This window comes from Bicyclus anynana, chromosome 12, assembly GCF_947172395.1.
Source record: "Bicyclus anynana chromosome 12, ilBicAnyn1.1, whole genome shotgun sequence".
NCBI lineage: Eukaryota > Metazoa > Arthropoda > Insecta > Lepidoptera > Nymphalidae > Bicyclus > Bicyclus anynana.
This window is the reverse complement of record NC_069094.1, coordinates 10,625,214-10,644,427: the sequence shown is the minus strand read 5'-3', so window position 1 is coordinate 10,644,427 and position 19,214 is coordinate 10,625,214. Positions and strand designations below refer to the sequence as shown.

Genomic DNA, 19,214 nt, shown 5'->3' with positions numbered 1-19,214 from the left:
GATATCGCCGCACTTCGTAGTTTGTTGCTACTACTATGTCGAGCGAAATAAGCGCCCTTTTCTTGCAACCCCCTGATTCATGGGGTTGCAAGAAAATAAATTTCTATAATCGTAACATGATCCTTATTTTAAACATGTTTAGAAGCGATGTAGGTACAGTCAGTCTGTATTATCTTCAAATCGTTCGAGAAAGGAGATGGTCCAAAATTGTATGGAGCAGGATCAGTAATTGTACCCTGGCGGAAATGAAAGAAAATATTACTTTTAACTATTTTTGATTATATAAATCTAGGAATTTACTATTAGGGGTAATAATGGCGGATTGATGACGTTTTCAATGCAGTAATCGAGTTGACGTTTGCTGTCAGTTATGTTATAGTTATGTTATAGTTGCTATATGGGCGCCATCTTGATATAACTCAAAAACTTGAATTTTAATTTTATTAATTTCTTTTTGTTTAGTTAGATTTATTCACTTATTTAGATTTTAATAAAATCCTGGTATTTTTAAAATTTTAATGATACGGGGTACAAGAGTGGACCTGAAATGGACCACCTCCTTTGGAGAAAATAACCGAAAATTCAATAACAATATTGAATCCAAAGGATAATATAAGATCAATATGCAAATACCAACATTTCAAGCACAATAAAACTCAATAAAAATGTAATATTTTAATGTAAAATATTATTTCTCTTACACTAGAGTCTAGTCTAAACTAGTAGATGCTCTTAGTAAAATTGAATGATATTCAACCTATAAAGCCATGAACTTTATAGTAGTACTAGCTGTCTCCGCGAGGTTTCACCCGCGTGGTTCCCGTTTCCGTAGGAATACGAGGATAATATAGTACCTATAGCCTATAGCCATCCTCGATAAATGGGCTATCTAAAACTGAAAGAGTTTTTTAAAGCAGACCAGTAGTTCCAGAGATAAGCGCATTCATACAAACGAACTCTTCAGCTTTATAATATTAGTATAGATTCTATATATTATATAATATTAAGTTCGTTATATTTATTCGCAACCAAGCCAAGTTGTAAATAAAGATAATGTTTACAAATTCCCTATCAAATAGACTTGTGAATCAACCTCAGCACTCCTTGCGAGTAATTCCTATTTATATCACTATTTTAGATCTGTGAGTGTTTACGCGTATCTAATTTGCTAATAATAATTTGAAGCCATGTGTGCATTAACAAATCAGTGAGCGTTGAATTAACCGGATATCTATTGACCGTGATATACGAAAGTGGTGCGTGCAATAAAACAGATTTCGTTTGTGTAACAGTTAAGAATTTAAGACACTGGCAGAAAGACTATCCAAATGATAGTCCTTCCGCGTGCGTCCGCTAGTTTAGTTTTTCACAAATCCCTCGGGAACCATGGATTTTCTAAATTAAACGTGAATACATAATTTTTAATTAACAAGTAAACTGCGAGTCTAACTGTAGAATAAACATGAATCTACATTAACAAATAGTAATTTTATTTTGACTCCGTTTGTGTTAAATTCTTTTTTTTTTTTTTACAAATCCCGCAGTAATCATAGATTTTTCCAGGGTAAAAGTTTTGCTCCATGATCCAATTTATCTCTGTAGCAATTTTCAGTTTAGTAGTTTAGCAGTGATAAGTTATCAGACAAACTTACTTTCGCATATATAATTTTACTAGCGGACGACTGCGACTTCGTCCGCGTGGAATTTAGTTTTTCACAAATCCCTCGGGAACCATGGATTTTTCCGGGATGAAAAGTATGTGTTAATTCTGAGAAAAATCTATTTCCATTCCAAATTTCAGTCAAATCGGTCCAGTAGTTGCGGCGTTAAAGATTAACAAACATCCGTACAAACTTTCGAGTTTATAATATTAGTAGGATGTATGGATTATCATAATTCTTATGTTACTTCATATTGAAGTTAAACTTGAATACCAAAGTGTTGTAAATGTGAGTAAGTTCTCAGTATCTTCATAAGAGCAACAAAAGTTTGATACGCTTCATTAATTCCAAACTTCAAAACCGATACGTACTCGTACCTACATGATAAAGATGTTTCACTTGACGTGTTGATATTCACAACAAAAATAATGTACAGCCTGAATATATTGGAAAAAAATCCCGTCATATACAGACATATCTTATTTTATGGAGGCTGAGAGTTTGTCACTAATAGTTCCAATAGACATACAATCTATCTATATCTATATCTATATTTATAATAAAACTGGTCGAATTCTATACATTTATTCGCAATTTGAGATTTTACGTACACCATTTGTAACACCAAACGTTACCGTGGCATAACGGACGCCAGCGCCATCTAGAATCTATACTTGTAATACGAATTCTGTACATTTTATTTGTTGGGCCTCGCGAACTCCTTCTAGTGGCCGAACCTGCAGGCGCAGACGCTTACGGCGACGAAGATGGCGACGAGATGGATGACGCACATACCGGACTTGACACCGCCCCAGCGCAGGATAGCGAGTAATTGCAGTCCGCGCGGGGCACATGATTGACATCGTCGACTACCCTTAGGCCGAAAGGTCTCAGCCCCGAAAGGGGCTGGAAGAACATGACCGGCGGAACAAGATCCCCCGCGCCTTACCCGGGCAAGGAGGCATAGCCTCGAGGCCCGTACCTGGATTTTTGTCCGGGAGATGACCTGCCTGCATTTGTTGGGGGGCATTATATAATCGATACTGAAGCTAAAAATATTTATTTTCGATTTTTTGTCTGTTTGTCTGTCTGTCCGTGTTTCTTTGTTATTCGGGCATCACGCTGAAACTACTAAATGAATTCAAATAAAACTTGGCACGGTTTAAGACCATAATACGGAGAAGGTTATAAGATACTTTTTATTACGAAAATAAAATAAAAAGCGGGTAAAATAGGGGTTGAAAGTTCATTTTTAGTTACGGTTTTAAAAATTTGTTCATAAATCATTCAAAAACAGATAGAATAGGGATGATGTATTTCGTTATATGTTTGTTTTTAGATATTATCATAAGCCAATCATTTTCTCTGCGAGTCGACAAACAAGCCTAAATTCTTTAGAAATGTCTACGGGATTCAAGCTTGTTATTAAAATTGCCCACAATTTTCCTCAACGACAATGTACTTATTAGATAATATTCTGCATAACATTGATTTTAACTTCCGAAGTAAAAAAAGGCTGTTTTTATTTTAACGAGTGTGTGGGCGTATGTCTGTGGCATCGCAGCTAATAGCTTTTTTATTCTTTACAAGTTAGCCCTTGACTACAATTTCACCTGATGGTAAGTGATGATGCAATCTAAGATGGAAGCGGGCTAACTTGTTAGGAGGAGGATGAAAATCCATACCGGTTTCGGTTCGGTTTCTACACGGCATTGTACCAAAACGCTAAATCGCTTGGCAGTACGTCTTTGTCGGTAGGGTGGTAACTAGCCACGGCCCGAAGCCTCTAAATAACTAATAGACTGAAACGATCGAGATGGTTTCTAACCCCCGACGCAAAAGAGGAGTGTTATTAGTTTGACGTGTCTGTCTGTCCGTCTGTCTTTGGCACCATAGCTGCCGAAAGGATGAAGCGATTACAATTTAGTTTTTTTTGTATTAATGATGACTGCGCGAGTGTTCTTAGACATGTTTGATGAAAATCTGTTGAGCCGTTTAAAAGTTGTAGGGGGTGAAAGTGTGGAAGAATAACCGAATGTCTGCAAATATACTGGAGAGAATATTAATGACTTGATCGAGAGTGTGATTAATAATATTTTCATGACCTTCGGGGATTTTTCATAATTTTCAATTATACTATGAAAGCCGATATGTCCGATAAGCCAATTCGAAGATGTCGATGTTTTTCTATTTAAATTAAAATAATTTCTGACATAAACTATGTTATCAAAGATAGATTATCAAAATATATAAATAAAATTAAATTGTATGTCTGTGATTTCAAAATAACTGTGTTCTATTTAGTGCAAAAAGTTATACGATACCAAAAATAAGCTTTTATTTTAATTATTTCTTGTCTATCTGTCGTATGTTTGTCTGAGCCTAACGTTGAAATTACTGAACCAAATTTAACGCGAATTTCACTGTAAGATAGAGGGTTACTGAGGCTACTTTTCCCCTGTAAAATTCAATGGTTACTAATAATGGCCACATTTGTGAAAAACTGAATTTCATGCAAACGAAGTGGCGGTCATCCGAAATTAAAATCATGAATTTATTAAGCACTAGTACTTAATAAATTTATGATTTTCAAAATTTTTAATTTTTCTTGTTACAAAATGAAAATGAATTTTAAAAAATTATACAGCATAAATATTGAAGAGCCTACAGAAATAGATGTTCGCTTAACGGCTACAAAGTGTTAAAATCCACTCGACGCGGCCTGACCTCACTCCCTTTACAGTTAATCAACCGTTTTCATCTCATGGTGTAGCGTTTAACTGTTGTGGAAAACGATTTTAAGTTTGGTTCAGCTTTACTGATTAATAGCTATGCCTGCGCTCATGTATACGAGTACTTTCATGGTATTTTACCATTCCACCATATGAATACCATCATATTTAACCGACGAATAAGAAAGTTAACAATTCGACGTGTATATTTTATGTATGAACACGTGTAACTTTTTACTGAGTAGTCCGATTTTTCGAGTCGGTGCCAAGCCCGTGTGGCGTTGATTTTAGTCGTACTTAACTGATTAAACCACATGAAAGAAAAAAAGAATGTCTCAGAAATATAAATCTTTATGATAGGTACGCCTTGAATTGATCACTGGTTTGGCACCTCCTTCAAAGTGGTCAATTGGTAGAAAATATTATAATGTTATTCTTCCCTTATTAGTTAGTGGGTACGTTAATATTTTGGAGTCGGTTGTATTTTTTTTTAAATAATCATTTATTATACATATTAACACGCTATTAGCTTCACTTGTAACTATGTATGTAAGAAAATCTTGGAATCTTAATTTGACCCACTCTCCGGTCTTCGATTAGGATGAAATTTTGCACACGCTCTGAGTTCTGATGACAATATATGACTAGCTAAGAAACATCATTACAATTCCAATATCGCGGACGTCCAAGATGGCGGACAGGCTATTTTAAAATGCACCCCCATGATATGGGTATCAAATGAAAGGATTTGCTGTCAGGAATACGTACTGGGTGAGGATATGCGATACTGAACTTTTCTTTCTTCTAAGTAATTTTCAGTTAAATTCTCACCCCTGAGTAGGGAATTTGGTGGAGTTAGACCCCCAGCACGTTAAGCCATCGAATCTGTTCATTGTCATTAACATCTGATAGTGGTCGTTAAAGATCATCCTACCTTAAGCCCACCAACCTGCATTGAAAAAGTATGGTGAGCCTAAGCTCCATATAAAGTCTCCTATAAGCAGTGGCGTGCACTTTATACATGCATTAAAGTACTGCTTACCCTAAGAGTAATTGAAATCACTTCATCTGTTCGGGAGTTATAGAGCCTCAGACAGACAGACAGACACGTCAAACTTATAACACCCCTCTTTTTGCGTCGGGGATTAAAAATGTTGACTACTAGAACAATCCAATTTACACACTGAGAATCGAATCAAGGACCATAACAATACCAACTACACTAGAGAAGTCGTAAAACGAACGAGACTTAAATGTATTTTTACAATACGTAGCACTTTATGCCTAAGCCTTGCACTAGTTCCTTGAGAAAATATTACACTCATGTCAGACGATGCGGTCCTCCGTCGTAAACATTAGATGAGTTTACATTTTCTAGAAACACTATTTTATAACATCAGAATGTAATCCCTAGAATATGAGTTATAGAAGTGAGGAATATTATGTTGAAATGTAAAAAGAACAAGAAAAGTAAATGAAAATGGTTTTCAATTAGTTTAAAGTTTTTTTTTCTAAAATGTTAGGAATTTTTATCATTTAACCAACTTCTTTTTTTATCTATATTCTATGTTAGGACCTAGGAATAATATTGTAAGTGTGTGTAATTTCGTATCATCGTCATCATATCAGCCGATAGACGTCCACTGCAGGACATAGGCCTTTTGTAGGGACTTCCAAACATCACGATACTGAGCCGCCTGCATCCAGCGAATCCCTGTGACTCGCTTGATGTTGTCAACTCTCGTCGCTCGTCGTCGCTTGAAGTACGTATACTTTACTCTAAAGTTAATACTCTTGGAGATGGGATTTTAATAATGTTAACCAGTTTTATTCAATGATATTAAATACTGTTAGATGTGTTGTTAGCGCATGAAAAATAAAGCGCCCAGAAGAGGAAATTTATACACAACTCAATGTTAACAACGAACGTTATTTAAACAAATAATATCTAAATATCGTCTACGATGTCGAATTGTGTGTTCAGGAAGTGTAAAAACTATATTATAATACACAAATATATAATGGAATTAAAGACAAAATTGTGCATGTGTGCGCTCAGTGTTGTAGCCTATTATTCGGATTACTTTTTACGGTGATTTTATAGGGACGTAACCTATCTATAGTATAAAATTATCATTGGTTTTATGACAATTTGAATGAAGAAATCAGGTGTCTAGAGCCTGGCGTAAGTTTACCAATGGTTTTAATCGGTCCTAGCAGCGTTATTCTTAGTAGTGTAGTCGGCAGTGAGAGTTTCGAATTCATCTCAATACTACTTGAGATATGACCTCTGCCTCCGATTCCGGAGGGTGTGGGTTCGAATCCGGTCCAATCCTCCAACTTTTCAGATGTGCGCATTTTAAGAAATTAAACATTACGTGTCTCAAACGGTGAAAGAAAACATCGTGAGGAAACCTGCATACTAGAGACTTTTCTTAATATTATCTACGTGTTTTAAGTCTGCCAATCCGCATTGGGCCAGCGTGGTGGACTATTGGCGAAACCCCTTTCATTCTGAGAGGAGACTCGAGCTCAACAGAGAAATGAATAGGGGTTAATAACGTATGATAACGTTATTATCTCTCTACTTCTACTCTACTATTTTTATCCAATACGGTATAAAGATATAGATACAGAGGAATTCGAATCACAGAATAACGCTTCAGATCTCTCATATAAAACCCTTCTTTTATGGTTCGTCGCAGTAATTGTAGGTGTCCAAAGATTCCCATCGTACGATCGGACTCGGATCGTAAGGATTTTTGTTTCTCAGACATTCTTTTTGTCTTTCATGTTGTTTTTTCAGTACGACTAAAATCAACACCACATGGGCTTGACACCGACTTCGAAGTGATCAATAGGTAGACAATATTATAATGTTATTGTATCGTTTTTAGTTTCGTGGGTACGTTAAGTAATGTTTTGAAGTCGGTTGCATTTTAAAAAAATTCTCTCTGTTTTCGTCGGTTGAAAAATCCGATTAATGCCTTAAAGATACATGAACAACGAGCAAATTAAGAAAAAGAAACCACGAGTCACGACACGAAAAAGCCAATGTAAGTGAGATCACACTCACTGACGTCATGACTACAGAATGAGAGTCTGCGATAACCACACATACCTGAATTTATGGAAAAACGTTACGTTAACGTTAGCCACCTATGGAGTTTAGATCGTCGTGGCTTTGAATGATAGCAACTTTTAAAGGTCTATTCATTAACTTTGATTATTATCTTTAGTAGATAAACACGAAATTTACCAACTAGCTACGTTAGTGAATCTTATTTCGTATGCACTATATATCTATTCCCGCACCGAAAAACGCAGCGTTGGTCGACCCCTCACTAGGTGGAATGAGAACATCAAGTGGGTTGCAGGGAGCCGCTGGATACTCGCGGCTCGAGACCATTTTGTTTGGAAGTTCATGCAATACGCCTATGTCCAGCAGTGAACGTCCATCGGCTGTTAATGATGATGATTAATCTATTGCTAACTGATAAAAAATACTAACCAGTATGACTGACATTGTTATTTTCGTTAACAATGGGCTTTACGGAATACGAAATATGTGGTTGTTATTGATTTGATGTTAACTATGTTAGGTGGAAAATAGACCAAAATAAGTGAATAGGCCAGCAGATCCTTAGTAGTCAAAGTATAAATTGTATATTTTTTACGAGATGTTATCAGGTGCCAGGCGTTTAGCTTCATGGCAACCTTTTGCTAGACTACATAGAAATAGAAGAACATCAATGGAGAAGATTTGAACAGGGTTGAAATACAGACCACTTCAAGCTCGTGGGTGTGTAGAGTTAAGGTGACGGACAGCGAAAAGAACGCCATCGAGTTATTCTAGTGCTGGATGGACGCGACCAATAAAATAAAGACTTTTCTTAAAACTACCACAGTCCAAACTCCATAATCGGCTAACCTATGGTAGAACGTATTTCGGCGGCTGGCGCAGTGGCATGCGCGGTAGATTTACAATACGGAGGTCCTGGGTTCGATCCCCGGCTTTTGCGGCGGCTATTGAGGTTTTCTTAATTGGTCTAGGTCTGGCTGGTGGGAAGCTTCGGCCGTGGCTAGTTACCACCCTAGCGGCAAAGACGTACCGCCAGGCGATTTAGCGTTCCGGTACGATGTCGTGTAGAAACCGAAAGGAGTGTGGATTTTCACCCTCGTCCTAACAAGTTAGCCCGCTTCCATCTTAGACTTACCATCAGGTGAGATTGTAGTCAAGGGCGAACTTGTAAAAAAAAAGGGGCATAGGCTGACAAAATTTCAGCCTTCATAACATGAAGTATGTGTGGCTACTACAGGCTGTAATTCCACTATATCCCCACACGCCGGTCTGAAGCGATATAACGGTCGTTATCATAAAATTTTGCTGTATAATACTAATTTGAACATGAAGTTGGCCAAGCGACCGGCCAAAACAAATACTACTTCAATAGGTGTTAGGTTAACTACTCTTGCAGTTTTCTATAGTAGGAAGTTTGAGTAAGTTTTCATATTAAAATAACCTGCCAAGTGTAAGTCGGACACGCGCATGAAGAGTTCCGTAACATTATTCATAAAAACGCTTAAAAGAGCTCCCTTCAATATTTATTTTTGTTATTGTATTCTTTTTTTTTATTCTTTACAAGTTAGCTCTTGACTACAATCTCACCATCAGGTGACCTGCAGGCTGATTATGTATCTCGACGTATCACTTCTAACTGTGTAACGCAAAGCTAAATTGAACACTAGAGTGTTTTTGCAATTCCGATTATGTAAGACAAAAGACAGCCACAATGCCTAGTGATATCGTTCTAGGCGCAAAATTTTATCGACATTATGCGACTAAATAAAATACACCCTTTCCCGGTACTACTTACTACGGGTGCGGCATACTTTTGCACATATACGCATTATACTTGATTTTGCTGTTTGTCTGTGGTGAAGTGAAGTGCCATAGTTTCTTTGTTGGTAAACAAAGCCGTATTAAAATATTAATAAAAAAATTGGTTTCGTTGGATCAAAGTACTTGCTACTGCTAGTTTTTTGTTTTCAATAGAAGTAATTAATTAATCATTTTATCGTATACATTTTTATTAGTGTTAATAGTTAATTTATCAAAGTAAACGGCCACTTTTACATAAAACATTATCTACACGAAAGTTCTTCAAAGTTTTATCGTCTGCCTATGATTAATTTAATGGTCGTTGTGATAATATGTAAAGTATATTGTATAGTGTTTTGTTTATTAAAGTTCATCGCTTGCAACTAAAGATGTCCGGGAAACTCAATGATCGCCTTGGCTTGGATCAAACTTGGCGATGGGTTGTTTTGGAGGGCCTTTGGAAAGTCAGGCTACTAAATAAACCTTCCGTGTTCGCGTCTGCCAGTGGCGTTGTGTAAGTTATCACATATCTATATTCTATATTATTATTTTAAAGAGGATGAGAGGAAATTTTTGATATTGTAGGGGGTAATCTCTGGATCTACTAAACCGATTCCGAAAATTTTTTCACCAATAGAAACTCACATAACTTGCGAGTGTAATAGGCTATATTTTATCCCTGTAGTCCCAAGAGAGTGAGAACTATGCAGGTGGAACTGTCGAGCATCAGATAGTAATTATATTCAATTGAAATTCATGATTTTCTATTATAAGTTTAACATAATACTTGGTTTTGTGACTATTTTAAACCACAACTATACCTGCACCATGTAACCTTTAAGTTCTAAGCATTAACAAGCCTTTTTAAACCACAACTATACCTGCACCATGTAACCTTTAAGTTCTAAGCATTAAGTACAAGACAAATAATCAAAATCAAACTTTGTCTCATTATGCAGATGTATTAGAATTGTTTGTATTTGTAGGTGTTTGTTTTAGTTACATTAAGGCTAAATATAAAATCCTACCTTGATTAGTAATTTTTTTATGATGATTGAGGCTAGCCACTTAAAATAATTAATTCAAATTTCAATTACAATATATAGTTAAGTTAAATCCTACAAGTATATGTATCTCCTACAAAACTGGATAAAATATAAGGCAAATCAAAAAACAAAAGAGCTCAGTTTAATCCCATAAAAGCCCAGTTGCTGCAGAGTAGACTAGAGGGTTTGCCAGGGATATAGGTCCATAAGCACAGCAATAGCCCAGTGGATGTAACCTCTGCCTCAGATTCCAGAGGGTGTGGGTTTGTATCCAGTCCGGGGCATGCAGCTCCAACTTTTCAGTTGTGTACATTTTAAGATATTAAATATCACATGTATCAAATGGTGAAGGAAAACATCGTGAGGAAACCTGCATACCAGATAATTCTCTTAATTCTCTGCTTATGTGAAGTCTGCTAATCCGCTTTGGGTCAGAGTGGTGGACTATTGGTCTAATCATGAATGAATGAATAGTATTACCTAATCCAGTGTATGTAATTCTTAATGATAATAATTGCTAATTCAAATAATAATTTGTACTTTATATTTTCTTTTATTATGTACATGTTCAGCTTAATAAATATTGCACATTTTGATTTGTTAAATTTCATCATTTTGATTTGTTAAATATCACATATAATGAATATTGTTATCATTTACAATAATGTATTGTTTATGATAACAATATTCATTAACCTGAAACTAAAGGATCACTAACATTCTTCGTCTGAAAAGAAGCTCAACATAAATACAACAAAGTATTATTTTTGTTATCACCATCTCACAGAAATATATTGTAGAACCAAGTTATATACCTGAGGTATAAATATATCAATTAACCCCCCCTAGATTTGTCATTTATATAAACTCTTAATCAAGATATAATACATAGGCCATTTCTTATCTCAATATTCCCACAGGAATGAGATCTACTTAAAGAAACCGGGGGCATATGTAGTTCATGTAATAAAAAAATATTTTCTACATTTCAGATCAACATGAAGATGTGGGCTCTAAACTTTGAGTGCCAGGGACTGACTATGGAAGTCTCCATGTCCATTGAGGTGCAAAACACCTTGAAAAAATTGGTAATTCTGAATCCTTCATCTCTATGAACGATTCATGAAGAAAGAATTAAACAAACATTTAATGAACAGATTTTTTATAAGATTATTATCAATAATGACATTGCATATGAGAGAAAATTGTCAAATATAATTTCATTTTAATTTAATATAGTTAATTATGACATCACTGTATATAAAGAATATGATTATTATCATTTGGTTAATTTCAGTATTACATAGTATTAGATAAAAATTTTATTGTAAAATTGCACATCAAAATATGTTTTATTATCTATTATTAGGAGGAAATATTATTTAACTATTATTATTATCCCTAATAGCCCAGTGAATGTGACCTCTGCCTCCAATTCCGGAGGGTGTGGGTTCGAACCCGTTCCGGGGCACGCACCTCCAACTTTTCAGTTGTGTGCATTTTAAGAAACTAAATATCACGTGTCTCAAACAGTGAAGGAAAACATCGTGAGGAAACCTGCATACCAGAGAATTCTCTTAATTCTCTGCATATGTGATGTCTGCCAATGTAATCCAAATATGCTGGCCCATATTCGGCTCCTGTCAGAATGAGAGGGGTTAGGCATTGGCCTTCCCTTACCTTATCAGCCGATAGACGTCCACTGCTGGACATAGGCCTCTTACATGGACCTCCAAGCACAACGACCTTGAGCCGCGAACATCCAACCAACCGACCAACCACGCTTTCCAGTGCGGGGTCTCCCGAGTGCGGGTAGGCACTAACCCCTCTTACTGGGGGAGACTCGAGCTCAGCAGTGAGCCGAATATGTGTTTATAATGATGATGATGATGATGATGATGATTATTTAAGTAATTGTAAAAGAAAAAATTGAATACTACATTAGTTGTTTATCTATACAATTCAATAATTTTAAGAACAAAACATGTACCTACCACATTGTAGGAAATAAATAAATAATGATTTGATTAAAAACAATGTTGTTTAATGTTAAGCAGGTAGGGCCAGGTAGTTCTATATTTGTGTAACATCTATTACTTAAAAATAAAAAATATATTTACTTGTGTTGGTATTTTTTATTCAGACTTGATATATTGTTGTTGACAAATTTTGTTATAATATATATCTTTCATTCTTTAGTTTAATTTAATCAAGAAACGACCCTACTTACACATATAGGTACCCCCTCTAACAAAAATAGACTGAAGTATAGGTAAATATTTAACAAAATGTAAATTAAAAATTAATTATAGATTAATTAAAAACATGACTACAATTTGAATTATCAACTTTAATAATTTGCTTCAAAATAAAAACACATACGCGTGGCGCAGTAAGTAGTGCTCCTGCATCCACGGTCATGGGTTCGATTCCCACACCTGGAAAATATTTGTGTGAAGAGCATGGGTTTTTTCCAGTGTGTGTGTATTTATACATTATATAAGTATTTATAGGTAGTATATAAATGTAAATGAATATTATAATATCAACTATCTTAGTACCCACAACACAAGCTACTCTGTATGCCTACTTTGGGGCTAGATAGTGCTTTGTATGGTTTAAGTATAAATAATTATACAGAAGGCTTGGTCACGAAAAAATATATCCAGTCCTTTGTCTGCATAGCTTGAGGGTTCTAGCAACTTGTTATCATGGTTTTGAGTGAGGAATCCTTGGACAATACTGCCATCACAAGGATTACTGTTTTCTGTATCCAGCCCTTGATCTAACAGCCAAGTGAAAGCTTCTTTAGGTGTTGGTTGAAACATTCTTAAGCTCTTCACTTCTTCAAAATTATTAGTGATTCTCCTAGAAAAATAAATCATAATGTAGGTATACATGGTACTGCCCAACAAGTTCTTATAAAGTAGGTATATAATATACTGACCTGTGATAAGTCTCCTCCTTCGGCTGCATAGCTTGAGGGTTTAGGAAACCAGAGTTCATGGTTTTGGAGTGAGGAAACATTTTACAATATGCACCCAACTACAAGGCTCCACCGTATTTCTGACACAGCAATGTTGTGCATATCTTCATGGGATCTAGGAGCAGCTCCCAAGATGGGGGTCATCATGCAAACATTGGTCACCTGAAAGAATTGAAGTGTGTATTGCAATGTATTATGTATTTTGCCTACATAAAAGTAACAGTTATATATAATTTATAGTATATAATTTATATTTGGATCCTGTAGTTTCATTAACTGACAGTTATACCTAAGCAACAGCTTACCTAACAACCAACAGCGGTCCCTATTGGGCAGGTTTTCCTCAAGTGGTCTTATTGCACTGGTTCCATATGTACAAGTCATAAGATGCACCACCAAATTGAGCATCCACTATGTTATTATTAGATTGGCATCACATATCTGAAATATTAATTGACAATATATAAATAAGTTAATGTTTAAATAAAAGGAGGTACCATGCTTTTATTCAATTCTAATTGTTAGCCTCCTAGTAGCTCTTGGCTTGTAGGCCGAACTATTGTCACATGGGTGCAATCAATGCGCCCTAATACCCGGGCAATCCAAATTTTTTCATAAATCTGTAAGTAGATGTTAATCTAGATTAAGCACCTGGGTATATGTTTATTTACAGTAACATCCTGTGATATGAATAAGCACTCTGTGTATTATTTATTAATCTCAATCAATAATCAATCTCATTTTGCAAATAAGTTTTTATGCAAAATCAACCTATGAAAGATTCAGTGTGGTAGTGAACACAAATTAGTTGAGTCTTAGAAAAAAAAACTAAATGTTATGTTAGTTTCATACTGTGCTATAAGTTAGTTTCATACTTACTTATTTATAATGATTTTGTGTTTAATGCAAAGGGAACTTAACACATTTTTTTTAAACAGCTGGGGTATTCAGGAGCATCAGCGACTTCATGTAGGCATTTGCTAAAAGATGCCTTAGCCATCACAAAGCCATTTGTATGATCCATTGGCATAAAAGTTTAAAGCTGCCAAGACCTGTAAATAATATTCAATGGTTTAATTTAGGTTCTTAGGATGACAGTGACCGATCTTTAGATAATATTATTTGTTTCTTACAATCTAACACAAATACTACTGGACTGATTATAAAAAATCTTTCACCATTGGTAAGCTACAGCACAGAGTAATATAGGCTATATAAAATATAGCCCGTATTACTCTGTGCTACCCCATATTCCCACAGGAACGGGAACTACACCGGTCAAACTATGGTGTGTCTGCTAGTACTGAATAAGCCTACTCCAAATCTTAAACCAACTTATCCTATGATGGAAGCTCACCTTATAAAAATACCATATTCGGCTCACTGCTGAGCTCGAGTCTCCTCTCAGAATGAGAGGGGTTAGGCCCATAGTCCACGTCACTTGCTCAACGCAGAGAATGAAGAAAATTCCTTCATTCATTCATATAACTTACTTATCTCTAATTCATTGCGAACAGCAGTTGTTCGAAGACTTTGTATTTCTTCTAAAACCTGCTGGTATCGCGACACGAAAGTTTTGCAATGAACTCGACAAAGACATCTTTTTCGTTCCGTTTCCGCGTACAATACAAATGCTACATGCATTGTATTGTACATGGCAATGTCGGTAAACACTACAAAAATAACACAATTAATTAAATTCACTTCAACTAACTCTAAAACTGTAATTCTGCTTTATGAAATAAGTATGTAGGTAGGTACCTACTATATATTCTCAACTTTCGTCATATTTTACATGAAAAACTTTTCTAATTCTGATTTTATTGACTTACAAACTAATACCTTACTTACAAGGTATAGTACAAAATTCAAAAAAATCCTAAAAGTACTTTTATTTGTAATTATTGAGTCACAGGCGTCAAGTAAACTTTATTAAAACACTGCTCGGTATTAGTTTCTATAGCGATTGACTTTGACAACTTCTGTGTCACGCAGTTGTATGATCATTATGCTTACATAATCGCTTAAACTGACTATCGATACGTAAAAACTGCGTTATAACTTGGATAAATCCCTACAAGTGACCGTGACAGAGAACGATCCAAGATGACGTCATTTCGGTGGGAGATGTGTGTTACATGATCGCAAAAACGAAAAATCGCTGTCATTTGTTGTCGTGACTGTGATTTTAAAGCGTTCACCGAGTTACATAATGACCCTGCTGATGTTGAGAGATTAGTTTTTCACTAATCCCGCGGGAACCTTAGATATTTTCTGGGAAAAATAGCCTACGTATATGTTCATCCAGAGTAAAATCTATTTGTATTCTAAATTTCAGCCAAATCGCTTCAGTAGCTGCAGGATAAAGGAGAAACAAACATATTTACACACACAAACTTTCGACTTTATAATATGTATGTAGTGTAAGTAATAGAAGTATTTTATAACAAACATCAGTAGGAACATATTACAACACATATTATTTTCTATAAATAGATTTAGTTGTTAAAATCTCTACGATATAGTGCGAGCTCTTATTTAGTAGATACTTACTTAGGTACCTATCTAATCGATTATTATTAGTCCTAACTTGTGGGTCCATTGCTGTTTCCAAAGCTTTTAGCGCCTGTCACGAGATAGTTCAGAGTAATTATTGCTGCAATGGCAAAGTTTGGATAGGTATTAATAACATTTGGTAGGTAGATACTGCGTATACTACTTACCTTGTGTAATATCTACGCTGAATATTCTTTGTAATTGTAATACTGCGAAATACGAGTATAGGGATAATAACAGTTTTTTAATTTGATTAGATTTAGAGCATGCCAGTAGTAAAGCAATTTTCTAAAAGTAACAGGATATCGCGATCATTACTTTTGGAGCTACAGGGATTTAAAGGGTCAGATTTGCGGCACTGCCACGGATCCCTGAAAAACGCCTCATAAAAAATGGCACGAATTAATGACGTCGCTGATTCGGTTGTATTGGCGTTTAAACAATATTACAAATACTATTGTTATTTGTGCGTTTATGTTTATAGGGCAGATATTGAAAAATTTAGCTTAGGAATTCCTGAAGAGCTTCCTCCTTGTTTTCGAAGTTGTTTATTAACCGACATCGAAACTAAGGAGAAAGTTCTCAATTCGACGTGTATGTTTTTGTTTTTAAGTTTTTTACCTCATAACTTCGTCTTTGATTAACCAATTTTGATTAACCAAAATTATTTTTTGTTTGAAAGAGTATACTTTCAGATTGGTCCCATTTCATTTTCATGAAAATCGGTTAGGTAATTTTGTGTTAAAATAAAAATACGTCTTTGCAATCGGTTCCATTTTTATGTAAAAAAGATTATCAGTAAACACCCCGTCAAAAGTGCGTACCTAGCCCTAATACGTTATCAAAAATACCTGCGGTAGGTAAATCACGTCACGAAAATAATTATTCTATGTCAATACAGCATCCATCACTTTCAATACCGGCAGTGACACAAAGCCATGGAACATTCACTCACTGGCGGGGAAAGTTTTGAATCAAGCGTGAAATTAAAAAGTTCCCCATTCCAGAAGTATGGGCACGAGTATCGATAATGAAATGTGGTAGCAAAAAGGGAGTATCGATGATAATAAATCGTTATTGTTATTTATCATCAGTCTATTTCAATAGTCCGCTACAGAGCCAGGCTTCCATATAGGAGACGGAATATGGAGCTTACCACCACGCTGATAAAATGCGGGTTGGTGGGTTGTTATGGTGATAATAATTGTATGAACTATTTAACGATCACTATCAGACTTTAATGATAAAAGACACGTTCCGGTACGATGCCGTGTAGAAACCGAAAGGGGTGTGAATTTTCATAATCCTAACCAGTTATTCTGCTTCCATCTTAGACTGCATCATCACTTATCATCAGGGGAGATTGTAGTCAAGGGTTAACTTATAAAGAATAAAAAAAAAAGACTTCAGTATTTGCTGGATATACACGAAAATTACTGTTATGCTATTGCTATCAGTGAATCTTAAAACATGTGATTTCGTATTCAATACTAATCTATTGCTAAATGATCAAAATTACTAACCAGCGTGTTAGATATTGTGATTTACATTAACTTTATGTTTTATGGAATATATAAAAATATAGTTGTTAATGATTTTGATGTTAATTATTTAGTTGTTAAGAGACAAGAGTTAGTGATTAAGTATATATAATAGCTGAACCGATTGCTTAACGTTTATCTTAGCATACTCTATCACGAGTAAGTAAGTAAGTAGGTAAGTATCACAATACAGTAGTATTGTTATAAACATGAACAATTATCCACTTATCCGTCTAAGTAAGCGAAAAGCTGAAGTGGGAAGTCCATCGAGTTGAGACTGAATTCAAGACTTGTCGAACTCGATCCTTGAAGCTATTGAGACTTATTTTTAGAACCCTTATAGTTTCGCTATGTAAGTCTGTCTGTCCGTTCGTCCATTCGTCTGTCCGCGGTTGTAGTGTTTGTGTCTACTAAACAAATACCTACAATACTACATACACTAACTCATGTACAGTCACGTACATCATGTACAGACAGTCTGACAAATTATGAAGAAAATTCACGAAATTAGGATATATAATGAAATTACATAGAAAACTATAATAGCTAAGAAACAATTGCTATTTAAAGAGTAATAGTCGATCAACTTAAAAGACGTAATTGAATATCGATAATGCTAATTAATTAATCTAATTCCGTTGTTAATTAAAAAGATAAAGTTATCAGCAAGATAATTCAGAGTCTGTTTCAACTAGACTAGACTAGAGAGAAGCTGAAATTTGGTATGGGTATATATATAAATAACGTCTATAAAGAGGTAAATACATAGACTGCCAAAATCATTACCCTTCCCTTCGCCGTTGTCGGGTAAAAAGAAAATATAAAACGAAAAATTTTTGGTGGGATTCCTCCCCTACATGCAAAGTGAGGATGATTTTTTTATCGTTTAACCCATGGCGTAGGGAATCGTTATCGGTATTTTTATTACAGAAAGGAATTGAACTGCTAACTCAATCTACGGAACCCTACACTGCTCGTATATGAATGAAATCTCATTTAAGGCTGCTGCGTGGCGCAGTCTGTTCGATTCCCACAACTGTAAAATATTTGTGTGATGAGCATGAGTGGGTGTTAAATACACCCACTCATGCTCATCACACAAATGTATGTAGTAAATAAAAATATATATGATAGAACCCACCATCTGTGTACCCATATAACAAGCTACGCTTACTTTGGGGATAGACAGTGAATTTATGTATAAAAGAAACTAGCGGACGCCTTCGACTTCGTCCGCGTGGAAAAGTAACAAACAACCAGACAAACATCCATAGAAACTTTCGCGTTTATAATATTAGTAGGGTTTAATCCCACTACAAGAAGTATTTTAATGTAGGTGTAGATCTCATTATTACATCTACTAGTATTTGTATTGTATGTATCAGTAACTCACCTATCCAACGCTACTTAAGCAGCTTCTACTGTAGAGTGTAGAGGTATTTACTACTGATCAAAGGGGCACATTTTCACTATATAAAACAATGTTTATGGATTAGGTACGAAGAACAGTAGAGGAAACAGCCGAATCAAATTTAGAATACATACTGCAACGGCGTTAGCGGTAATCTAATATGGTTCCAGTGTATTTATTATTCCTGGAAAACTTTATGATGCTGAAAAACTCATTTTTACGGCGTGACCCATTTTAAAAGAAAACAGGTGTACCTTTTTTCTAGTTTCTTACTCGTGTTTATGATCGCTGCAATTTCAGCAAGAACTTTTAAATTTTTTTAGCTTCTTTTAGTCGAGGCCTGTATTTCGTTTGGTGGCGATAGCTTTTCTCGTGCGAGCATCTTTTCCTTACAACTTT

The 19,214-nt window shown here is 35.3% G+C and overlaps 1 protein-coding gene and 1 long non-coding RNA gene across 6 annotated transcripts in view; both read right to left on the bottom strand.

Moving 5' to 3' along the window:
* Nucleotides 1-19,214, bottom strand: part of LOC112056914 (uncharacterized) — a 129,566-nt gene that overhangs the window by 26,935 nt on the left and 83,417 nt on the right. The gene's annotated exons all lie outside the window — the stretch shown is intronic.
* On the bottom strand, nt 12,437-15,229 carry LOC128198542 (uncharacterized). 3 transcript variants are annotated; one of them, XR_008251300.1, is made up of 5 exons: nt 14,665-15,229; nt 14,187-14,359; nt 13,613-13,927; nt 13,269-13,469; nt 12,437-13,189 (listed from the first exon to the last, which is right to left on the bottom strand). It is a non-coding gene; the product is annotated as an uncharacterized LOC128198542 (long non-coding RNA). The 3 variants fall into 3 exon arrangements; XR_008251298.1 differs by having other exon boundaries at nt 13,613-13,748; nt 14,665-15,227; XR_008251299.1 differs by having other exon boundaries at nt 13,613-13,748; nt 14,801-15,227.